The sequence below is a fragment of the Alligator mississippiensis genome, chromosome 1, assembly GCF_030867095.1.
Source record: "Alligator mississippiensis isolate rAllMis1 chromosome 1, rAllMis1, whole genome shotgun sequence".
Lineage (NCBI taxonomy): Eukaryota > Metazoa > Chordata > Crocodylia > Alligatoridae > Alligator > Alligator mississippiensis.
This window is the reverse complement of record NC_081824.1, coordinates 369,010,943-369,037,187: the sequence shown is the minus strand read 5'-3', so window position 1 is coordinate 369,037,187 and position 26,245 is coordinate 369,010,943. Positions and strand designations below refer to the sequence as shown.

At 40.5% G+C, this 26,245-nt stretch overlaps 1 protein-coding gene and 1 long non-coding RNA gene across 2 annotated transcripts in view; one reads left to right on the top strand and one right to left on the bottom strand.

Annotated features, from left to right (window-relative positions):
* Window positions 1-26,245, top strand: part of GPC6 (glypican 6) — a 1,341,038-nt gene that overhangs the window by 890,544 nt on the left and 424,249 nt on the right. The window lies entirely within an intron of this gene.
* Window positions 805-14,682, bottom strand: LOC132247786 (uncharacterized). Its single transcript, XR_009459222.1, has 3 exons — window positions 14,461-14,682; window positions 8,166-8,390; window positions 805-1,713 (listed from the first exon to the last, which is right to left on the bottom strand). It is a non-coding gene; the product is annotated as an uncharacterized LOC132247786 (long non-coding RNA).

Below are 26,245 nucleotides of genomic sequence, written 5' to 3'. Positions count from 1 at the left end.
ATATTGTTTTGCCAATGTTTTGGCAGAAATAATTACTTATTGGGCAAGAAAGTGCTACCTTCCAATAGTTACCCAGTTTGAAATTTGTCACTAGAATCTCACTTTTCTAAAACTCAGCACAAGTCACCATAAAATTTGATCTATGGAGTTCACATGCGATTTTGCTTGGGATTAATATTTTGGGAAGCAAAGGATGATTTTTCAGACCATAGTCTTGGAGAATTAAATGTAAATCTAATATGTTTGTAATGTAGTGCAATTCTGGCCTCTGAGGGTGCATCCCCACGAGCATCTGCATTCTGGGGTGTGTTTCCTGTGGGACAAATATCAATGGCACAAATTTGTGCCTCTACTATTTGTCCCTGCGCATGCTCCTGTATACGTGCTCTGGCGCAAGACCTGGATGGGGTAGGAGAGGCTGGGGCCAGCACCTGGGATCCTTAGAGACTCCGGGGGTAGCAGTGGTGCTGAGCTGAGTGCTTGGAGCCTGACTGGCAGCCAGAGCATGGCTCTGGCCAGTCAGGCTCCAGTTTCTGGCAATGTACACTGCTACAATGTACACTGCACCACTTTTTTTAGTGGTGGGTTTTTTTTATACTAGGGTATCCCAATGCCAAAGAAAACTGCCACACTGCAAATTAGCAGCATGGTGCATGAGTGCATGTGTACCACATGCAGTTTGCAGCAATTCAAATGGCTTTGAGGAGTCGCAAACCATGTGTGCATGCTCATGGGGCTGCACCCTTAAAGTCACATGAGTGTACCCTAGGAGTTCATTTTCAGCACCCTCATGGCTCAGCTAGACCCTCCTCCCCCCAGCACCACCACCTGGAGCCTGGAGTTGACCCCCTGTGCCCCATGCTAGCCTGGGCCAGCTCAAATTGCTGTTGTCCCGAGTGCATGTGTAGATGCTGCACGTGGGAGTAGTTCGCTCCAATTCCTGCTCCGGAGTTTATTGATTCACATGAATTGCATGTGTAGATGCAACCCCTTTGTTCTAAATTGCCATCAATCCACTTCAATCCTAATTCAGTCTGCAGTCAAATTGAGGGTGCCTATGATGCTAATTTAGAAGTTTTTGGATTCCAGCACAGAAATGTTACTATAGTTGCCACAATTCTTGATACTCCATGTATCACAAGGGGAGGGGGGGCAAAAAAAGACTCTTTTTTATTATTGTTGTTGTCCTAAAAGTTTGTAGAGAAGGGATCACAACTTGGAAACTTTCTAGAACAAAATGGTGTAAAACAGATGCAAGGGAGAAGAGTCTCACCTTTTATTTTCAGTCAAAGTAGGAATTATCAATTATGTTTGGGAAAGTCATTCTAAGTCTTTGAGTGTTCATCTGCATGCATCGCCTTATTACAACCTGAAAATGCATCCTTTGACCATTAGTTTTCAAGCGTCTCTTTGCTGCAGAAGTGCTCATGTTTTTTTAAACATTCATTATGTCTTATACATCTTAAGCCCTTTTTTATTTAGGCACATCAGGAATCATCCTAGAGTGATTTGAAAGTATTATTACATTAGGTTTCATGTCTAAAAAAAGAATTAATAATTTCATGAATCACAATTAAGGGTTCCACTATTTTAGCATGCAGAACCCCAAACATTCATCCTACCTAATTGTTATCAATGTTGGCTGATCGAATGCTTCATTTTTCATCCTGTGTTCATGTTCATGCCTCTTTTACATTTCTGCATTGTGGACACCTATAAAACACAGCAAAGCAAAGCTGACAAAGGCAGACGCGGGCATATGAAAATCTTTGCTAATTTCTAATATATTTTCAGAAAAGCAAATGATAAAGTATTCACTTAGTTAAGAAGGAAGACAGGGAAGAGTTTTGTTCTACTTCGTCCTGTTTTGGTTTGTTTTGTTGAAACTGAAAACTAACCCTTGTTTGTTTCTCTCTACTGGTCATCAATTCATCAAAGATATTCATGTGGTAAAAGCAAGGTCATACACATGGCCGTAGGAGCATGTGCAAGTGCTTGTGTAAGATCTGGGAATGAATAATCTTCAAGCAGTTTTCAGATTTATCAATTAGGAGTGCTCTCTGCTATATCTTATTCTTCACTCAGAAGCTTTCTGGAACTGTAACAAGAAAACTACTGATAGCTATTCATGTTGATTATTTCTTTGTAAGCTCAAAGGGAAGAGTATCTGGATGCCAACAAGAAAAGAAGTAAGAGAAGAATATTTTATTGTTGGCAATGTTACATTGAGTAACATTTTATTTCTAATGTGTTCTAAACACAGGTCAGCAACAAAAGCCCTGCAAGCAGATCCAGCTCACAGATCCACCAGTCAGCCCACACAGCTGGAGGGGTTTGCCTGGACCCTCACTGAGGTTGAGCAGCTGGAAGTTGTGCCTTCCCTCTCACTGCTTGTCCCCATCCCCAGCTTGTGGGCATGGGTACATCTTCCAGCTGATTGGGGAACTGCCCCTGTACCTCAGGCAGAGAGAATCATCAACTTTCTGATTTCCAGCCCTGGCTCTGTCCACCCACTGGAAGCTATGATGAACCACAGCCAGGGACCAGGGAGCAGAGAGAAGTGACAGCAGTGTGTGCTTAGCTCCCAGTATCCTGGTCCCAGCTTGAGCACAGCCACCGACATGCTGCTTAATCCCCCTCCAGCCCTGAATCTTGTAAACGTTGCTGGCTACTAATCTAAGATATCATAGAGTCTATAATTAGACAGGGGCTAGTAAGGTTTATCCACTGTAAACACATCGTTGGTGCCACAAGTTGGAAATATATTGGTACTATTGGTGACTCAAGTCTTTCTGTATATATGATTTTGTTTAAATTAGAAACAATAAGTACATTCTGAATATGTTTCTTCCTTATGAAGATGGGATGCACAGGTTAAGAGGAACTGATTTACTTTTTTTTGCAAATCCTATTTTCACATTAATTCTGCACAGGAAGATTGCTGAAAGGATTACTTATTAAACAGGTTCCCTTTTGTTTGTTTGCTTGTTTTGTTTGTTTTAGTTGGTGGTGATGCAGGCTTTTTTTCTGCAGTGCTTTAACAAGTGAATACAAATTATTTCATGCCCTTCTCCCCTCAGACATAGTGAATCCACAGTGACAAACTCACGATGTCTAGTCCAGCTAAGAATTTACTGGCCTACTTTTGTAGCACTGCAGTGAGAATTGTCCATGTCCTCAGTGATGTTCAAATATGTCCATAACTCTTAACCTGCATTTCAGGGCTTTTGCTGAGGCATTCAAAAACATCTATGAACCTTAACAACTGAGCGAAGAAAGACATAAAAGATTTTGATTCACCTTCTGTTTGACAATACTTTATCGTTACAGAAAACTGAACAAGTGTTGCCAACATGTAGGTGATAAAACCCTCAGGTTTCTGATAGAGGTATAGTCTTCCCACAAAATAGCTTCAGTTTGTCTGGAATTTTTTTTTCTAGTGTTCATTTATCACTACCATCCATTTTGTTTTGTGGCACTTGCCACAAAGTATAATGCTGTTTCCCTTTTATTTTCCCCCTGGGTTGGGCCAAAATGTCTTCATCCGTTTTTTAATAAAAAATTCTGAATTAAAAAAGATATATAAAACTATAAGTTATTGTAGCAAGTATTAAAGTTAGGCATTAGCATATTTTAAAATCCTGATTACCATCCAACATCACAACTAAAATCTATCCCCCCCCCAATCTGTAACTTTGTTCGCCCATCTGAATAAATATTAGTAGTAAGTTGCATCTCCTTCCCACAGAAAGAAAAAAAGAACTTGTAAAAAGCATATAGGTATCTCTATAAGATGCTATTCAAAAGGCAGCAATATGCTCTAAGTTGTTTGGAAGAAATAACAATGCCACAAAATAAAAATGAATACTATGGCACTGAAAGATTCCCCCTCTACCCATCCTCCCCCCCCCCCCCCCTCAAATAAAGCAGAGCACTTTCTAAGTTTCATCACAGCAGTTTTCAGCAAAGATGATTTCTTGCCCAAAGGCAAGGAAAGATTAACCAACTATATCCAACTGCTCAACCAATAACTCATCTGAAAAAGAGTCTAAGGAGAAAATCGTAAGCTTCACAAATGCAATCAGTTTATCAAGGTCAGATAAGGACAAGAGCCTGAATGCATATGATACAGGATAAAAATTGAATAGATACTGATACTGTATGATTAGAACGAAAATGAGGCCACCTGCTGAATTGTAGGGGTGAAATATCACATTCTGCAAAAATGCATTGTCACTAGAGAATACACAGACTCAAATCCCTGCTGCTGATGAGAAATTAGCTTTGTAGTCAACAGAATTATCCCTGGTTCCCTTTTACAAATGCAAAGTGAAATTACTGGTGAGATTAGAAGGAAATTCACAGTGTATAAATGAAAAGCTTTTAGCAGATTCTTCTATTGTGTCAGAGACATGTGTGATAATAAGCCTTCTATAATGACCTCTGGTGTAATCATCATTAGCAGTGGTGCAGGATGGCACCTGCTGCGTGCTTGACACCTGACAGGTGAAATATATGGATGTTTTATTGATAGGAAAATGTTAATGGAAAAGGCAACAGAAATAAAATAAAACAACAGATAAAAATCAGCAAAAATCAGGATGTTTCATGTCTGTGGATCAATAGAACTGAAGGTCATTCTACCTACTACATATGAAAAAGAGACAAGGAGCAGGTGAGATGCTGGCTGTAAAGAGCATAGCTTAAAAAATGAAGTCAAAGAGGAACAGGAAGAGCTGCAAATCAAATAGCCAGAGAAAACAAAAAGCCAGTAAAGAAAAGCTGAGAAACTACTGGTCATCTTATGTTCAGTCATGTGGGTCGACTTTAACTGGGTTATATTATCTGTCACTTCCTGGGACAACTCTAGGGTTGATGAGGGTCCTTACTTAGATTACATTTTCACTGAAGAGCTAATTCAGGTAATTGGCACTGGGTATGAGTCATTTTCCAGTGAATTCTGGAGAGCTTGTCTTTCTGAACACTTAATATGAATTGGGAGACTGTCAGCAGTTGAGTGGGTTATGCTGCATCCAAACTGCAAACTGTGCTAGCCACGAATCTAAGCACAAGCAGTAATCAAGTTTTAGCCTATGTCCCTCAGTGGCCAGGTTAGCCTGGATATGAATTTCCACATTCATGTGAGAGGGTTTTGTGTATTTATGGGAAAGAATTAGGGGCCTTACAATCTAGGAAAGAAACTTACTTAACTCTGCAGAGAAGACATTCCCTTCTGAATGTTTGTCACAACCAAAGCTGTACAGCATGAAGGGCACTGTAGAAGAAGTGTCTTTAGACAAGCATTTGGTTATGTTTTGTTTTGTTTTTTCCAAAAGAGAGCACCTTCATTAATTTTTGTCTGTCCCTATATGCAATCAGGGCTGGGCTGATGTAGCCTAGCCCTGCCCCTGCTGCTGTCTGCAGGAAGGGAGGGGTAAGGAGAGGGAGCTCCAGGCTGGGGTTTGCCAAGCCTGAGTTGGAGGGGAGGTGCATGGATTTCAGCTCCCTGCCTCAGAAGGACTCCAACCCATGCCCCCCAACCCCTTCCAGCTCAGGCTGGGCAAACTCCAGCTCAGAGCTCCCTTATCCCCTCTCCCATCCTCCAGACAGCGCTGAAGCTGGGAGGGGGGTGGGGCTAGAGGAGATTGGCTGCAGGCAGGCAGCTGCTCCTGGAATGACTCCAAAGTGGAGTGCAATCCCCTTCCCCTGCCCCAACAGCAAACATCTGTTGGGTTGAGAGGGTGGGGAAGGTGTCACTAGCTCATGGTGCTTTTTGTGAAGCACCATGAATTAGAGTGAGGAGCTACATCAGATTTAACTGATTTAGGTTAAATTGGTTAATTGAAATTCTGTCCCAGATCCCCTCCAGGTTCAACTTAACTCATAGTCCCCAGCATCCCAGGATGCTTTGCACATTCCCTGCAACCCCTTCCTTGCAGGGTGTGTGGGCTAGCCTTAGCCCAAATTGTCTGCTCTAGCCAAGCAAAGAAGCATGCTCCAGTGCTCCCCGGCTTCTGCCCTGGGGTGCGGCAGTTATGTGACTGCATTTCCAGAATCAAAAGTGAATGTGTGTTTACTTGCTCATTGATTCAGCCTATACAGCCTAAACCAACCTGTGAAGGATGAATCAATTCAGCCTCAAGCTTTTTGACTGCCTGTACTTAGCCTTAGAATTTTTTTTTTTATTTTATTTTGTCTTCTGTGTTTATGAAGTAGAACAATGAGATATATATTCGCCAGGGACTATTGGTATTGTACAACAGGAGCTGAGTTGGTCTGTCAACCTCATTTAAGTGTTTATCTCCATTGTGTTTAATACAATACAAGTGCCTGCTAAAGCAACATGTATAACATTGCAAGCTAGTAGTCTCTTTCAACCCCCACTGAAGTCAAAGGAAACTGAGGATAAGCAGTATGGTTCAGAACTGAGCCCAATATAATTGCTGTCTTAGAAAACTTGTAGTGATGCGATAGTTAACCTCTCTATTACAAGCCTGTTTTTGACAGGTAACCTGCTCTCATGTTCATTGAAAAAAATATACTTTGCACCTCAAACATGGAAATGTTTTCTAGGCACACATTTTTTTTTTAGTTTGAGATTAATTGTACAAGACATTGTAGAGACAAGAAACTCTGGGAGCTAAGAGCATCTTCTTTGGTTTGAAGTTTTCTATTTTATTTTTCTCTTTTTTTCTTTCAAAATTAAAACTGTATGTAGTCTTTTGAAAAAAGTTATGGTCTACATGCTTTGTTCTCTTTGCTTATTCTTAATAAGATCTATGCCTTTGTAATGTTTTTTTAAAAGACATTCCAGCTCTTATTTATATATGGGGTACAGATCATGTGATCATCACAGTGAAATGTATCAGCATGTCATCCTCTGTCCAAATATAGCATAAAAACTCCACTCTAACCCTTCTGCCACTCATAAACGAGGAACAAATAAAACAATCTGCTTAACCTGTTATGGGTGGTTATGCAAATGAGTCAATTAATTATGCAAATTATGCTGGCTATTAAACTGTCCTTCATGAGACGTGGTGGGTGCTAGTTCTCTAGTCAGATTATTGCCTTACTGCCTAGGCCAAATCAGTTTTGATGTTATAAATAATAAAGAAATCAGACACCTGATTAGTGTTTTAAAACAACAGGACTATATTATTAAAGAGAACAAATAATTAACATATAAAGAGAACAAGAAATACACAGTTAATGGGGAACAATCAAAAGAGTAATGAACAAAATAGAAAGCAAACTGTTTGGTCTTGCTGGATTAACTGTGTTACAGATTCAGTGATGGCTGCTGCAGTCATAGATAGCCCTGCAGTTCACCTGAGCCGAGTTTCTTCTAGTCTCCCCACCCAGTCCCCAGAGCTTCTCTCCCTCCTCAGAGAGTTCACTCTTTTCAACTGAGAAGGTGATTTGTTACCCTTTTGCCAAGGTGACAATTCCTGGTGGGATAGATGGTCCGCAGCATCAGCCTATAACCTCTGGGAAGCCTCCTTGCTTCTTAGCCAGAGGCATGCAAACCACTTTCCGCCACACACATTATCACCAAGGATCCTAGTTTTCTCTGATTAAAAAAAATCCCCAATTTTTGGATTAAAGAAAGTAAACAGAAATCTATATTGTTTTCTGTGATTAAAATGAAGCACCACTATATACATAACTATATATTAATGATGTTTCATTTTAATCACAGAAAAATGTGGATTTTGGGTTCCTTTTTTTAATCTGAAAGTTGGGAATTTTTTGGTCAGAGAAAACCAGGATCCCTGATAATAACGAACAGTTGCATCAACAAAAACTAATACTTGCTTTAATTCTGCAGATAAAAGTTGCATGACTCATTTTTTGACTAGAATTATAAAATGTATTAAACTGAAGGATTGTTTTGGCATAGCTGCTTATTCATTGGAAGCAAAGGAATTCAAGGGCAAATAGAGGTTGCGAGCTTTCATCTGAAAGCTGATGATTTGCAAACATGCTCGATACACTAAATTAAATAATGAGTTTGATTGCGTGAAGTCCTATTAGTATGACTATTATACGAGGAACAGATTTACTTTAGCTTTTACTGTAGCAAATGAAGAAATAAAAATGTGTACGAAATGAGTCTTTCAGGAATTTCTCAATGTTTAGTGCAGAGGAGATTTTTAACAGACCTTAACATCTGGATCAATACAGCTTAGCTGGTTTCCTTCTGTCAAAATTCTGGCTTCTGATTCCTTTTCTGCTGATGTGGTATTGGGCAGAGATAAAGGCAGGTCAGATGTGGCAGTTTCACTTAAAAAGGGTGCAGTGGATGACTCCCTGGACTTTTTGTTGATACAGTGACAATGAGGTGCCTGGGTTGTGCAGTGTTAGCCAATTGTTGCAGTTGGCAAGTACTGAAAGAACAACAGGCGTTATAAAATGACAAATCAGCTGTGAAATAGACACTCAGTGCATATGAAATTTTGAAGTACTATAGCATATGCTATCCTGAAACTATTCCACAAACTAAGCAAGTGTGCATTTTGAAGGAAAAGAATATGTTCTTTATTCAGATATTATTATGAATTATATTTTTGTTTGTTTGTGCTTATTTTGCAACACCCAAGCATCTTCCATCAGTTTGACACTGCGGTTAAGCCTGCCTCCCTGTCAGAAGGAGTTTGCCTGGTAATTTCAGAAAAAAAAGCAACATTGGAGAGTAGGGGGCAGGAACAAAATTGAATGTTCCTCAGCTTTGATAGTTGATACAGTGCTGCTATTCCTCTATATCTCTTTTAAGGGTCATACATGTGGGAATGGAAGTGCCTACTGTAAGGTAGGCAGGCAGGATATGCATTTTCAGTCAAATTCAGACAAGAGGCAGACTGAAGTCAATAAGTTTCCACATTCACAGTCTAAGCAGCCTCTTCTCCATCTTTGACTCATTTCTGAGGTTCTACTTACTTTCACTCCTATCTTCTTATAAGATTTTTTTTAACAAAAAAAAATAAAAGTACCATCCGATCTTCCTTGGTCCTTTGTCCTTGGTTCACATTACCTACCCATCCTCCTTGTTCAGCTCTGCCCTTCTCTCTGGCACAGATGCACAAATGTCTCCCCTATTTTCACTGTTTTACTTTCCCCACAAACTCCTGATATCTCTTGTGCCCACTCTTATACTATCCCTTAAGCTCTCAGTCTCCTCTAGCTCTTTTCCTTCATTATGCAAGCATGCTTTATTTTTCACATCTTAGGAAAAAACACTACCCTACTCAGACCTGTAACCTTCAACTTGGACCTCCCTCTTGACCTTAATATGCAGGCTGTATTTCAGTCTTGCAGATTTATTCTTCATAACTTATCAAAGCAGCCTTTCCTCTCCATCTACGTGACTTAGACTCTCACCTGTGATCCTACCATCTTACATCTCAATTATTGCTATACCCTTTTCTTTGGCACTGACAAGTGCAATCTTGACACCGACCTGTTTGGAATGCTGCTGCAAAGATCCCTATCCTAGCCTGTGACTTTTACCTCTCTCTTAACATCCTTACTCTGCCCCCCTTCCTTATTGCATCAAGCATAAGCTACTTTTCTTCACTTTTGAAGCCTTTCACAGCTTATCCCTATCCTACTTGCCATGTCTTGTTCAGCATTGACACATCAATTCCTACTTCCATCAACCATTTTTTTAGATTTTCAGACTACTGTTTTCCCATGCTGTTCTTCAGGCTTGGGAGATGTTCCCCATAAACATATGTATAACTCAGCCTTCCTAACATTCCTCCATAAAATTACCCTTTGTTCTACAAAAAAAAAATTGATAATATATTTAAAAATATATTGCTTATGGTGTTGATGTGCTATACCTGCTGCCTATCATGCTGATCAACACTGGATGCCCCTGTCTCTGTGTCTGTTCAACATGTTTTGTCTTAGGCTTACTTCATAAGCTGTCTGGGGCAGCAAAGTTCTCCTGAGACTTTAAGGGTCAAGAAAATGATTTATAGTCAACTTAATGTTGGTTCCCATCAAAACCTTAATGAATGAAGGCCATGCAAAATTCAGATTGATCACATGTTCCTAATTTAGTGCAATCAGCTTTCCAAACTTAAAAGATCTTATACAGTTCCTTAGCGGTCAGTACACAGAAATTTGGGGTGAGAAAGATAAATGGCTTTGTTTTATTTTTTTGTGGTTAGTTTTTTATCACTGCTGAACCTAAATATGCAGGAGTTTTGTGTGTGTTAATATGTAATCCAGCAAATAAGAGAGTCTCAGTCAAGAAAAGTGTTATTTTTGAATTTCTATCCTTCAATAACAACTCAGAAGCCATGCTTATTAAATCAAAAGTTTAAAAAAGAAAGCATAAAACCAATAGTCCATGCAGATGAGAAATATGTTTCTAAAGAAGTGAATTGCTCAGATGTGAAAATCAGTGTAAACTATACAATCGCTCTTGCATTGTGTTTATAAAGGGACTTTCATAACATAATGATCTTATAAATTGCATACTTCTTTTCTCCAGGGTAAAAACACTGATCAATTTAGAATTGTTTGGTACAAAGTGAATAGATAAAACCAAAGCACTAATATTTTTCTTCCACCCAGAGCAAGGATGGGCCCCTGAAAGTTAATGGAGTTTGAGATTTTGTCAACCTCAGACTTTGTGTAAAATTTTCAAAAATGCCAAATTGAATAAAGGGACTTAGGCACAGATCAGTCTAAGTCAATCAGATTTTCAGTAAGACTTCAGCTTCTACATCACTTCTAAAAATGGGATATAAACTCCTAAATCTTCAATTTAAAAATCAGCCTTTTCCTCCTGTGATTATAAACTATGTATTGTTCAATTAAAATAAAATAATATAAAAAAACTTGCTCAAGTTAAGTGGAGTCCTATATAACATATATAAGGCACATTTATCTGTTGATTAGAGTTCTCTTTTCCACTCTCAGATCCTTTTTTCACAGCTTTTCCTAATGTACATCAAAGCCAATTTGAATTTGAGTCAAACTTTTATACGCAAACAATTCAAATGGCTTTGAAAGTGGGCAAATGAGCTCACTCATTTCTATTACAGTGAGTGTCTATGAATAAGAAACTCTGGTAGATGCAGGCTGTGAAGTCTAATGGGCTATGAAGACAGACAGTTCACAGAATCTAAAAAGATTATACCCAATTTAATTATGCTTCAAATGAAATCCTATGAATTATTTTAAGAACTTATTTTAATAATCCTTTTTCACATTTTCTATTTATGATATAACCTTATTTACATAAAGCTATATTTTATATTTGAGTTTTGCAGCGTCTAACTTGCTAGATCAGAAAAAATAAAACCATAACAGCAAATTAACTCTCTCTCTTCCTTATTGCAATGTGCTGTAGCTGCATTCTTTCTTAAGCATTTCTAGGGAACCCCTAACAACAATATCTGAGGTTTCTTTGCCTAGTTATGCGTCTCTGAGTTGTGTTCTATAATTGCTTAATCTTAAATCTATGTACTAAAAATAAAAGCCCTGTGGCAGCAAACTGTATTGACTTCATGATTCTGGTTATACTGTATATTTCAAAGACACATCACTATTTCTAAGCACTGTACAGCAATTACAGCCATCCATCCATCTGGAAACAATTTTGTTGTCCATCTAGCTGCGTATTTTATGTGAGGCTATCGGACAGCATGTGGGGCATAATGGTTCAGCAGCTTAACTAGGGGGTGAGTGAAAGGGGCACCTGCCCTGGGTGCCAAGTTAGGAGGGGCACCGACAAAGCCTCACACCCCCATGGAGTCCATGCTCCAGCAGCAAAAGCAGCCCCATGGCTTACCCCAGCAAGGAACTCCAAAACAGGCTGCTGCTGCTGCTTTCATAGATTTCATAGACATTTGGGCTGGAAGGGACCCTGGAGGATCACCGAATCCAGCCCCCTGCCCCAGGGGCAGGAAGTCAGCAGGGATCATAGGATCCCAACAAGATAAGTATCCAAATGTGTCTTGAAGGCGTTCAAAGTGGGTGCTTGAACTGCCTCCAGCGGCAGTCTATTCCAGACCTTGGGGGCTCGGACAGTGAAGAAGTTCTTTCTTATGTCCAGCCTGAATCGGTCACAGTGGAGTTTGTGACCGTTCAATCTTGTCATCCCTTGCGGGGGCTCTGGTGAACAGATGTTCCCCCAGATCCTGATGAGCACCCCTGATAAACTTTTAGGTGGCCATCAGATCACCCCTGAGCCTCCGCTTTTCCAGGCTGAATAGGCCCATGGCTCTTAACCTCTCATCATAAGGTCTGTTTTCCTGACCTCTGATCATGTGCATGGCTCTCCTCTGCACCCTCTCAAGCTTCTCCACATCCTTTTTGAATTGTGGAGCCCAAAACTGGATGCAGTACTCCAGCCTCACCAAGGCCGAGTACAGTAGGAGAATGATGTCCCCGGATTTGCTTGAGAAGCATCTATGGATGAACGCCAGCGTTTTGCTTGCTTTACTAGCCGCAGCATCACATTGAAGGTTCATGTTCATCTTGTGGTCAACCATGACCCCCAAGTCCCTTTAAGAACAGCCAGGGCTGGCAGAGTGTACAGCAGTGGCAGCAGCTGTTCAGCCAAGGACCTTTTGACCCTGGCATGGGTAAGCTGTGTGGTGCTTTTAGTGATGACATGCCCCAATGTCCCCCTCTCAGAACTTTCATGTCCCCTGTACCTCCCGACTCCAAGAACTGCACAACCCCTCCCATGCTAGTGTTACATTATGTCCAATGTTTTCCAGACATGTCTTCTTTTTGGGTTCTCCCTTCTCGATCTGGGCCATTTTTTAAAATATTAACTAATGTCTGTGATTTTGCCCTGCTCAGTATCGAAGATTTTTCCAGCAGTTCCTGGCTTGCCCTAGCCTAGCAAGTAGCTGCTTGGGGGTGGCAGGAGTGGAAGGAGGACAGTTGGAGGCAGGGGCATCACATGTGTCTGCACATACACACACACTTGGCTGGCATGCAGCCAGGCAGGGTGGTGGGAGCAGACCAGGCAGCTGCAAGCAGGTAAGTCTATGGGGGATGGGAGTTGGAGGGCCAGGACCAGGGGACTGCCTGGGGGGCTCTGCATGTGTGTGTGGGGCAGGGGTGTGTAGAAGGGCTGGGTGCGTGAGGGGAGTAGATGCCTGCCAGTGCTGGGGGAAGCTGCCTGGGCACTGGGGCTGCAGCAGAGCAGGGTAGGTGGGGTAGGCACCTACCCCTCCAGTGAAAAAAGGGGGCAAGGGGACCCTTCGGGGGCAGCAGGCAGCTGCATGGCCAGGCCAGAGGCACTGAGGGTGGTGCCTATGTTTGCAGGAGCAGAGCAGCTGGGAGAGACTGCAGGGCTGGGGAGGATCTCAGGTCGGCAAGTCGGGAGTGAGGGGCACTGGCAAGGTTGGGGATGCTGTGGCTTGGGAGTGAGGGGCACTAAGGTTGTGGGGGACTGTGGGTCAGGGGCAGTGCCAGGGGGCTGTGGATTGGTAGTGAAAAGTATCAGCAGGAACAGGGAGCTGTGGGTTAGAAGTGAGGGGCACCAGCATGGTCTGGAGGGTGGAGTATTATGGGTCAGGAGTGAGGGGCAGCAGCAGGTCTGGGGGCGGTATGGCTTGGGAGTGAGGGACAGGGGAAGGGCACAGGCATATCACTGCCCACCCACACTCATATTCCCACCCCCTTTCCAGACAGGTATCCTCTTTTTTTAAACTGGAAATATGGTAACATTATCCCATGCCCCCCTCTTGGAACCTATGCACCTGCTCTCAGAACCACCACCCCCCTTCCTGGAACTGCATCCTCCCACCCCTGCTATTGGAACCAATACATGACCCCTTCCCCCCGTTCTCAGAACTATGTACGCCCCACATGCCCATTCTCAGAACCATGCCCCCTCCCTTCTCTTTGAAGCTGTCAATTCCCCCACCCCCTGCTCTGCTCAGGGTGCTACTTCTGCTTTTTATGCCTCAATAATGCCTATTTTCAAAAAGACATTATTCTCATAGCCACCCTTATTCCCAGTATCCAGTGCTTTTTACTTTCATCCTTCCAATCTCCCCAGTTATAACTTATTCCCAGAGAGATATTAGCATAGGCAGTATATCTTGTCAGAGATGTGGAGGGAATTACATTTTGATCTGAATACGGCCCAGGTTGAGTTTTGTCTGCTCTCTACTTGGCCCTTGGAGTCCAGCTCTTGAAATGGTCTTGTAGATAGCTAGGGAGAAACTTCAAAAAGAACAAAATGGTTTGAGAATATTTGTACCTTGCACATGTAGCCCAGCATTAAATATGATGTTGAGTTGCACTACTCTCAGGAGGAGTGGAGGCCTATCTCCTTATGCAGCTTCAGTCATCTTGAGTGCCTTGCACATAGGAAAATGAGGAACAGAAGGAATGAGTCGCCCAAGATCAGGTAAGAAGCCTGATTCAGGAACTAAGATCCTATGAACTACAGTTTAATACAATGATATCAAGACTTACCTTCCTCGGGAAGGTCAAGTTCCTGGTTATGCAAGAGGGAGCACTCACTTCTTGCTGCTTCGCCATTAGCTTGAGTGTGGGATGTTGAATATCTCCTTGCATAGTTGATTAAGTGGCAAAGCACCTACTGTACACAATGAAGGAGAAGCAGGGAACAAACTGTTGGGTGCAAGAACTGCAACTGCTCCCAGCTGTTGCCTAAAATTGTTATGTGGCTCTACAGTGTTTGTTGTGGAACAACAGGCTATGGTCCAGCTCTTTACTAATCTGTTAACCTATTACATTCACTTACAAACAGATGTGTTGAGAGAAATATTCCAAGCAAATATAAAAATAGATGCCAGGCTTTTGATATAGTTTGCTTGTTTTTTAGAAACTTCAGATTTAATTATTTCCAATAGCTTGACAGGATGCAGAAAATCACAAAACATTGACTTTGGTATTTTTGTGTGGTTTGTCTGCCTCAGGCTTATGCCTGGGGTTTATTAAAAATGCATGTGAATTTTAAACCACAGATCAGCAACACAGTGAACACTGAACTCTTAAGAATGTACTTGTTTTGTCTTTTCCTCTCAGTATGTTCTTACCTTTTCATTTTTGTTAAAATCTGTATATATAGATGTGTATTCTGTAGTCTTCACCACGATGTCTGAACACTGTGTATTGACATCAGGTATTCTAGAGTTATTCCTGTACTAACACAAAAAACTTCACTAAGACCATACATACAGAAGCCCCTTAAAATTCCCATAATGTCTGTTGTTATGGACACCAAATTGAAGTCCCATTGTCCTAGACACTGAACAGATATATAGCGAAAGGAAGCATCTGCGCCTAAGAACTTACAGTCTTAATTGGACATGGGTGAAAAAATTAAAAAGAACAGAGGAGACATACTCCCATTAAGTTTTCATTCTGTGAACTGCAATTTTGCCCCAGTAAGCAATTGCTTTTGTCCAACTCCTCTCTCCTGCATGCCTTACAGATGTACTGCAGCAGATCACTGGATCTAGGTGGGACTTTTCCTTTTCAACAAGACATAAAGAATAAAAATCCCCTGGAAAATCCTGCAACTTTGACACATTTGTCTTGGTGATCCCTTACTAGAGTTGTATAATTGTTTTATTTCTTAAAATAAAATACTTTAAGAAAATTCAGTTGTTTTTATAGTTTTTCTTTAACAATTTCATTAAGATATGCAAAATGTTGGTGGGATCTTGCAGCTAATATTTTCAAATTTGGGTAGCCAAATGTATATTTAAGTACATACTAGTAATTAATGTATTTTATTTGGTGCTTACATTTAGACCTTGAATCTAAGTCTTAAGCACACAAATCTGAAGGTTTGCTCTATTTCCCAAGTAATGAAAAGCCAGCTATGATGACTTTCAAAAATTTATACTCAGGGACCCAAATAGAGGGAAGCAAAGCATTCCTTCCAGCTAAACTACCGAAGTGTAAGGTGATCGTGGAATGTGAAAGGATTTTAAAGTGAAATTATAGCAAAGGTTACAGTTCTATTAGAATAAGGGCTCGTGTCCCTTTCTGACAGTCCCCTGCTGAATCTTAGGTTATCTTGAAATGCTTTGACTCTGAAACTGTACAATCCTATTCTTACAGGTCACTGAAAACCTTTTGAGATATTTTGTTATACTTCACCCAAATTCCTGGACATTTGTTGATATTTTAAAAGAAACAGAAAGCCACTAATTTTGAAACCTGTCAATTAAAAAAAATCTGCATCCTTTTTCTACCCTGTTTTGAGAGGTGAATACTGGGTTCTATAGTAGACAAATTTTCAGATTTTAAGGCATTGAACTGCTAGAAAAAAAAGAGCTTACATCTCAAAACCAAATCCTCTGTTTTGGTTAAGGGAATAGGATTTCTGTTCAGTACCAAAATGTGAGATTTGTTAAAATATTTTTCTAGCCCTCACAGCATTTTTTTAATCTCTAAATCTTTTTGCCCAATTCATTAAGGAGTTAGTACATGTGCTCCGTGTAGTTGCTTTGAATCTGTCACACACAAGTCATGGTTGTAAAAAAACACGCCTTGTGTCAATATCTGACACGCCTTTATCAGCATGTGAACAGCACTAGTTTATAATCCACAGATGAATTTTAAAGATAAATATTATTTTAGATGCAAAAGAAGGAAAAGGAGAGAGATTTTCCATTTGCAAGGATGATTAATTTATTATGGACATTATAACCTGTTTTTTGGCAAGAGGTTATAAGTAGCAAAAATTATTGACATCATTGTCTTTTTTTTATTTATATTGTTAAAAAATATACCCAGACCTCAGACCTATAAAGTGGATATATATAGCTAATAGCTTCCCTGCCACGCAGCTGGCTCCAGTGCCTGGGGTTTCCCTTCCTGGGATGGGGTGGGGGGGAGGGTGGCGGGTCCCCACATGAGCTGATATGCCCGGGGCCCCTTACCAGAGCCAGCCTGAGGAGGGTGCTGGGCCCAAGGCAAATCAGCTTGTGCGGGAACCCAACCCCACTGGCCCCAGGCAGCAGCAGCAGCCTCCTGTGATCAAGGGAGGCAGATGGAGGGCCAGCACGCCCAGGAGCAGTCCAGCACAGACCCCACAGCCCTCCCGGGGGTGCAGGCAGGCCCCAATCTGCCTGCAGGATGACAGGAGGCTGCTGCTGCCAGCTGGGACTGGTGCTTAAGCCAGGTAAGCCTGGCTTCAAAACTCAAAATGTTTCAAAACTTTCATAACGTTTCAAGTGCTGATTCGTTTTGAAACTGTTTTGAAGGCTTTTGTTTCATTTTGATTTCACTGTTTTGAGCTTGAAACACATTGAAACAGCTTTGAAACAAAACGCCAGGCAAAATTTCACACAGCTCTACTATATACAGTACGCAAACACAAATCATGACAAAAATATTGTTTGTAATCAAATTACTATATGGTATAGTAGGTGTAGTATGTTATAGCCCACCCAAGTTCAATGTGCTTGCACATGAACAAACTGCAGAGCTTATTGCTCCAGAGTTTATTGCTCCTAGACACACGTCCAAGCAGTAGACCCAGGAGCAGTAAACTGTGGAGCAATAAGCTCTACAGTTTATTCCCGCGCTGTAATTGCACATGTAGATACACCTCATGGGGCCTAGTCTGGGCCTCTGGGCACTATTCTAAGACAATATGATGCACATGAATATGGTGTCCATGTTAATTACATTTTCAACATATGATACATTGAAACCATGAAAAAAGCTTGTTAAGAATTACCTATTTCTCAGGCTAACTAAAGTTTTTATAATTTCTGGGTGGTAAATAGATTCAGCCAAAAAAAAAAAAAAAGAATAAGGAAAACATTGAAAAAGTAAATACCTTTCATTGTGACAATAATATTTTTTTATTTTGTAAAAATAAGTTGTTCAACTTGAAAAAAAATTCAGTTGTTGTTGTTGTTGTTAACATAATTATTATTAAGAAAATACATTTTTTGGTCAGTCCAAAAATGTTTTTTTTCTAGTTCAGCCAAGAAAACAAAAATTATATTATTCACAGAATTTGATTTAAAAATGGCTATAGTTTTAGGTTTTTTTAATCTTTCATGTACTCCATTATGTGAAATGGCTTTTATCTTCAGTCACAACTGACATGCACTGAACACTATCTAACAAAAGTGTGTGGTGATTTAATTTAAATTTGTTATGCATCATGTATAGGACATTAGTATATTTACTATTTAATATATAGGTATCGATCTAGTCTATATATCCTCTAATTATATTAGTAAATTCCCTATTCTCGTTTTTCTCCTCTGACCTGTATTCAAAAGCTTGTCAGCTAGAGACAGGTATTCAATTCCAGTGCTGAAAACTTCAGAGAAATTTGCAGCACTGGAAAACATGATGAGAGAAGGAGCATGCAAGTGTTCCAGCCCTGTGCTTGGAAAGCAACAGTCACCACAAAGCTAAGCTCTATCAACCAGGGTGATAGAGACCTATTGCTTTTCTCCCTCACCCCCTTGGCACAAAGGCCATCTCCCTGTCTGTGTAAGGTGTGTGAAGTGGTGTCAGTGCAGCTGGACCTATCCTGGTCTGGGACAAGTTCAGATGCTGGAGAACTGGCCCACACCCACACACCCTGTGCGTATCTTGGGGTCATGGAGAAGCTGTGTACAAGGCAGGAGCCAGATGTCGTTGCCACTGGACCCATCCCAGAGTTGTGGAACAGTTCTAGCCTCAGGAGAATGCTCTTACCACCCTGTCCTGCCAATCTCCTAATTGGTAAGATAAGGACTTTCATCTGCTGCTGAATCCAGGAGCCACAGGGGAATAGGTCCAGCTCCTTGTACGTTCCCCAACTCCTTGTACAGAACCAGGGTATACCAGTATTGAGAGAAATGTTCAACTTGGCATGAGAGAAGAAATCATCATGGTGGGAAGTGCTGTAATCTTTTTTGTGGAAGAGCCAGTTCTCTTCCATGAAAACCCCCTTGGCACTCTTTTGGGGCCTTGTGAAATGCATTTCTCCCAACACAAGTGTAACACCTATCCATTGCCAAAATCGATCTCAACCATGCAGCTGGTTCAATAAAAGATATCATCTACACAAATCTTTGCTTTCTTTATTCTATGTTATTTTTAAGACATCTGTAGTTAGCCATGTTAGTCTGAAGAAGACAGAAGGCAGGATAGATATGTATTTTATAGCCTAAATACGTAAGATATGTAGAGAAGATAAGCTTTTGTGAACTCAAGTTCACTTCATCAGATATTCTATGATGTATGTATGCTCAGCCTCTGATGAAGTGAGCTCAAATTCACAAAAGCTTATGATTCATATACATCTTATCTAATTGATCTATAAGGTTAAGAAAAGATGTCACCTCATGGAGCAATTCAGCTATGCTAATTGGCTTCATTGGGCGAAACACATATTTCTCTTGGTCCCTCCCTGACAAGGGCGGGACAAGAGGTGACCTGATCTTCTCACTTCCCTCGCTGTCCCAGACCTGCACCAGGAGTCTGGGGCAGTGGGAAGAGTACTTCCCTGCTCAGCCTGCATCTGCAGCAGCAGGGAAAGCCAGTTGGGAGCAGTGGGGAACTCTGGGCATTCCCTACCCAGGGCCAGTCAGAGACAGTGGGGAATGTTGGGTGCTCCCCTGCCTAGCCCTGCAACTATGTCATGTGCCACAACAAATGGTATTGGCATCATTTTTTCTCATATGAGTTGCCTTAAAAAATGTTAAGGTGTCACAAATGGAAAAGCAAATGTCTGTTTCCACCCCAAAATGAATATCTTCCCTGCCTTCTGCCATTCTTAAGACACCCATTCCTACTGGACAAAACATTTTCAGTGACATCTGAAATTTGAGAGTCCCACAAACTGATTTCCCCACTCATTTTCCCTCCCAGAGTGCCATTTCTTGCTGTGTCTCATGGACATTTGTGAAGCCAGAGCTCTTCCCACTCTCCTTCTTGCCAGAGAACATTTTATTGCAAAGCAAATAAGAAGGCAGCTTTCTGGTTTCCTAAAGAGGACATGGAAGACACCACAAAACACTACTGTAAACTCTAGTTCAGCAGTTTCCAAACTCTGACAGATTGCGTGCTGCCAATTTAAAATGATACGACCTTAAGTACCACCAGCAAATTTTTGTCATATGAAGTAATTATAATAAATCTGTTAATGCATACCACTGACAGGTTGGCTGCATACCACTGGTGGTACATGTACCAGGGATTAGGAACCACTGCTCTAGTTCTTCCTTTTTTCCCCACTTGCTGTCCTTCATATGAAGCATCTCACAACATGCAAAAGCAATACTGAATTTCCTGTGCATGCTGGGAGGCCATAAACTTTGTTGACAATAATAAATGCAGGTGCATAAATATATTATTTTGGGTGGTTGTGTATGTCTGAAGATTGCTCAATACACAAAGGTTTAGGGGAAACTCTGGCTTGAGAAGTTCTGTGGCAGACATGATTTCATGTGAATGCTTTTATCCACATGCAAGCAGAGCTGAATAACTAAAAAAGGAAGACAGATATGTATAGGTTTTTTTCCTTCTCTCTCTTTAAACACCAGCATTGCAAAAAGAAACCAAGTTTCTTGGAACAGCCAACTGACCATTCCTCCTTACTTACCTCCCTTTCTGTCCTGCCAGGGCGTCATAGGTGCATTATCTGTACATATTTTGTATTGAGAAATATTTGTTCTTCATGTTTGTCTATCAAAGAGTGTGGAAATCACTTAATAATACTGTCTAAAGCTTTCCATTTACATTTTCATTGCATTTGGGAAGGCTGCTAAGTGAACGAACATTGACTTTCCCTGCTAAAAATAAACCTAAAGTGCTTTAATTTTTTTGGCAAGGAGACAGCATTTCATAATTTCATCCTTTCAAATGGTTATGGGCTCTAACTCAGCTTTAATGATCTGATTCACTGAAATGATAAAGCCCCAGCTTGGTTAGGCTTTTTTGCTTTTAATAGTTAAACCTATTTCTTCATACAGAAGCCATTTCATGTATAACTCAGACACTGTCAAATTGCTTTAACCAGGGTAAATGTCTGTTACCTGGAAACATGCAAATACACAGTTCTGTAATTGAATGCCTGCCAAACCAGTGATCCTATCTCTTGTGACATAGCAGAGTTCCATATAGTTTTGTCACAAAAGAAAACTTAAGTGATCACCCAGCAGTTTGGTTTTTTTAACATACTGTCAAATATACATTCAGTATAGGGTTAAATAACTGTACCTGAACAAAATGGACTATATGGAGACTGTTGTGCAAATTGTAACGTAAGCAACAGATGAACATTTGTAAGGATGTGAGAAGGATTAGAATGTAATTTGCTTTAGTGTTACAGTCTGCATTATGATTATTGAGCAAATGTGATAGATGTTAACAGCCTATTTCTATGCACTGATAAAGGAAACTACTGAAATTTTAATCAGATAAATAAGCCAATTAAGAGGGATAAAGAAAATAGACTTCAGCCTCTTAGGCAATTTTAAACAAGCTGTTTTGCATTCACATTTAAGCAGGGAAAGGTAGTTGGCAAGGATTTGCTCCATTCAGTAGCATTTTAGATTTTTTTATCCTAGCACCCTTAACAGTTGTAAAACAAAACACCAATATTGTTAATTTCAGTCATTCATGTATGAGTAAAGACAATTCAGAAACAGATGGGTCCAGTGACAAAGATAACGGATAAACAAGTACTAAAACAACAGGAAAAGTTTCTGGGAGTAATGTTTTATACTAAGATTCTCTCATCTTTCCAGAGGCAGAAGCAGGAGCTAGAATTAGAAAAGATGGTATAATTTTGAATACTATCCTGCAGCCAGACAAGCGCAGCTGAGCATTATGTGGCACCACAGACTTATCTGTGGTACCACATACCGCACATTCAGCTGTTCTTTACACGGCAATGGAGCAGCACAGATGGGCTTTTTGAACCCTGGATATCCAGGGGTCAAAAAAAACTCACACACAAAAAAATGCAGAGTGGTGCACACATGGGCAGTGCGCGCCACTCAAAAAAGGAGCCTGGCTGGTCGGAGCCACACTCCAGCTGCCAGCCAGGATCCAAGCAGCATGATTGGTGCTGCTGCAGCCCCAGAAGACACCCAGAACCCCAGGTAAGGCTGCTGGGGCCAGTGCAGTGCTGGCCTTAGCCTCTCCTACCCCACCTGGGGTAACCTGCTGCATACCAAAGTGCGCAAAGCACAAGCATTCCCTGGGAACAACTAGCAGCGGCACAAGGTGCACCACCGCTGGTTGTCTATGGGGAACCAAACATCTATGCTCGTGTGAATGCAGCCTATGTGGTTTATTGCTAATAGAAGGCACTCAGGTATGATGGGAGGATGGGCAACCACATTAAAAACTTAGGCAGTTAGGCTTAATTGCACATGGGCAAACTTCTTTCGGAAGCTTCTGATTTGCAGAATTAGTTTCTTCTAAGTGTTCAAAGAATGTGAAAGGTGGCAAGAAAGAAATTCTATTTCATAAGCATGTTTCAGAATTACATTTTGAAGAAAGCACTGAGTAGATACAGAAGAACAATGTAAAATTATCTGGTCTGAACTAAAAGCATGGTTTGTTAGGGCTCCTGATAAGATTACAGAATTGTTATACTAAGCAAAATGATTTTTAAGGTGAGAGGGAATATGCAGGTGTTTTTTCCACCCCTACTCTTTACAACTTCTTTACTCCCAAAAGCAGATCTGCTGACCTGATGCTGTTTTCATTGGGGTGAGGTTCAGTGGCCTAGTTTTCAACCCCCTTCCTCTGATGCTTTCAGAGATGTGCAACAAGGACATCTTCACAAGCCAATTCTCCACATTCTTCTTCCATTGGGGAAGAAGGGCTTGGACTTCCCTTACTATCAGCAGAGTTTCTAAGTTTATTCTTGTTTGTTTCTACCAAGAGGAGAAAGATTTGTTGTCTTCCCTATCCCTTGTGGCCTTTCCACAACTCCATGTGTTTTCAGTTGATCTCATGATCAAGATATTAAGCTTTCTCAAATTAATTTTCCAATACATCAGTTTATCCAAATTAAATGAGACCTGCCAGCCTGCAACCAAATCTCCAGCTGACCTCCACTTGGACCTAGATATAGCTGCCCTTCAATTGCCTGCACAATAATATTGTGCTCTCACATGTGCCAGGACATCAGCCAGGCAACAGTTTGCCAAAATCATTCATGCAAACCCAAAACAGGGTTTGACAACTGTGCTGATATAGCTGATGGAAAATCACTTGAGATCACAAAAGCACACAAGCCTGTGTGCTGCCAAAACCTGAATATATCCTTCTTTTGATAAGGGCAACTACTGATCACTAAACAGATTCAACAAAACCTAAATCTCACGTATATTAGTAGTCAGTTCTAACCTGTTTATACTGATGTCTCATTTCTTGTTTTGTAAATGGACAAATGAAAAACAAATCTAGCTGTCATCTGATCTGATACTTAAGGAGCACAGCATGTAAATAGCATAATGCATGTTCGTCTTGATTTCTGAGAACTTCATAATTAGATTCTCAAATCATCAGGGGGAATGAAGAGTTAGTTGTCCCCATGGCAGCTTCTTTCCCCAGCAACTGTCATGATTAGTAATAATGTGTAACTGCCTTAAGTAAATCGGGCTCCAGAGGGATTTAGATGTATTTATTTCCTCCAAATTGAGGTGAGGATTGTGTTGTCTCATATCTTCACACACACAGCCATTGTCTGTCTTTCACAATGCCAGGTTTTCAGGAGTTCAAAGTGGTAAAAGTCATCAACCATGCCTTCTCCCCATTTTATCATCTTACTCCATTCACTCCTATGTCATGAGCCGTGGACAGTTGCATTTTGCTGTGTGTTACACCTGCATTTATAAGACAGATAGACAAATCCGCTTCTTTTCTTTTGCTTATTGTGTGTCTGCTACTTCTGAGAATTTCCCTCACCCCCTCCCTTCTATTGTGTTTCACTATGCTGTGCCTAGCTTCCTGTGATCAGAGATCTGATGAAGAATGTGTTGTATTCAAAAGCTTGTCTAACTTTATCCCAGCTACAAAGTTGGCCCAATAAAAGATATCACCCAAAGAAATTCTTGCCTCCAACAAAAAATCTAGCATTGGGGACTGGAGAGTTTACATTTTGATTCAGAGCAACAGATTTTATTAATAAAGCTCTGCCCCATATTGTAGTTTTGGCTTGATAATTTATTCTTATTAGCAGTTTTATAAAAGTTAAGATGTATTCTTTTTCTTGACTTCTAAGTTATTTCCTACCAAAGAGCTTGGCTGCACTAATATTCTGCCCTGTCAAGTATATTCAGTCAATAAATCTCAAAATCCACCTTTCTAAAGACAATATCCAGTAGTGGAACAAGAGTTGGATCAGCTGGGTACTGGCTCATCTATGAGTGCAGATTTAAAGGGGGCACCATAGTGGTGGTCCTCAGGAGTCCATGTCACAACAGCAGTAGCCCACACTGGGTGGTGGGAAAATGACAGCAGTGGCTATAGTCTGTGTATGGGGAGGCAGGATTCTCCAGTATTCAGCATCACCATCTTGCCCCTGCCGAGGCTCTCAAAATTACTCATTATGCTTCTGTCAACGGAAGTTATATAGTCAGCTGCTGCAGTCAGGTCCCACATGTTAGAAGCTAGTAGACATTTTGAGAAAGCTGACAGAAGGAAACCATTTACTTTCAGAGAATTTCCTTCACCGCATTCTTTGTTTAAAGGAAAACATACTTTAAAAAAAATAGATACCATTTCTGCACCAGAGAAGCAATGATTCCCTACCTTACCAACCACACACACACTACCCCCAACACTCCCACACACCATACGCCTTTTATCACTCAGATGTGAAACATGAAATAATATCAGTGGGGATATCTTCCCACGATTAGCTTTTATAAAACAGAGCATCTGGTATTGCCAGTGTTTGTTTATAGATAATTCTTGTCTCATTTTGAAACTATGTGAGTGCTCTTCTAATTTGCCTCTGTGTTTTTTCTCCAGTATGCTCTTTGAAATGGGGTAGCCTTAGGCTTTCTGGGGACCCATTTAATGGATGCATATCTTGGGAACCAGTGATTTCAACGTAGAATGGTTGACAGGTTCAATTTCCATTTCAAATTCAAAGTCAACTTCATTCTTATTAAATAATTATTGACTTTATGCCCAGGAATTCTAATCAGAAGGTTGAAGATAATGAAAAGGAAGTTGAGAACAGAAAAGAGGCTGCTTGCAAGCTTATTGTATGCTCGCTGCTTTATCTGTCTTTGAAGTAGCTTATATCACGTGATCATCAGGACATAGTTCAGCTATAGCTGATAATGTGTTATAATAGCTATGAAAACATAAGACTTAGCATATTTTCTACATATACAGGGTTCAGTTTGTTGATTTACCACCCAAAGAAAATCAGTCACAATGAGGTGGATATTATATTTAGGCCTGTTCAGGTTCCTTTAATATCTTGGTTGATTTACAATAAAACTGTAATTAGGCAAAACATCTGTCAATATCATTGGGAGTCTTGACTGCTAGATTCAAACCACAGTAGGATTATTTTATTTTGAAGGAATGTTTACTCAATTCACAAATTTTAAGGTCAAAAGGAACCATTATGATGAGTCTTGCTATGTTAAAAGGGATAATTCTAATTGCCTTCTAATTGCATAAAAAATCTTTCATAAATTATGTTTTAATCTGTTAAAGCCCAAAGGTCTTGTTAGAAGAATAGTCCTCAGATTAATCAATTGAATGTTACCTAATTATTCAAGATATTCAGAGCTACCTGCCTCATAACTAATACCTCACCTCTTTGGAGAAAGCATAACCACTGAGGATTTTTACTCAGGCTAGCTCATGAAGGGGTTGAAAAATTAAATATAAAGACAAAAAAATATACACACATCATTACAGTTCCATACAATGACAGTTATGGATGGTTGTTAACTTTTCACAGCTAGAGAACATTTAAAATGATGAATGAACTGAAACATCCTCTAGGCAACCAGTTGGAAGTTTGAAGATTGGGGGGAAAGTTCAATAAGTAGTCATATAAAATATTAGTGGTGGATTATAACCCTTCAGTTATAATCCAGCTTCCTGTGGGAATGCAACACAGCACCACAAATCAATGAGTGGCAGGAGCTAAAATGTTTGCATAAGGACTGTTGTTGGGTGCTAGAACTGTATATTGGACAAACATTTAACACTGTTTTGTTTTGGTTTTTTTCCTGAAAAATGACTGTATAATGTCACAAAAATCACAGAATCATAGAAAAGT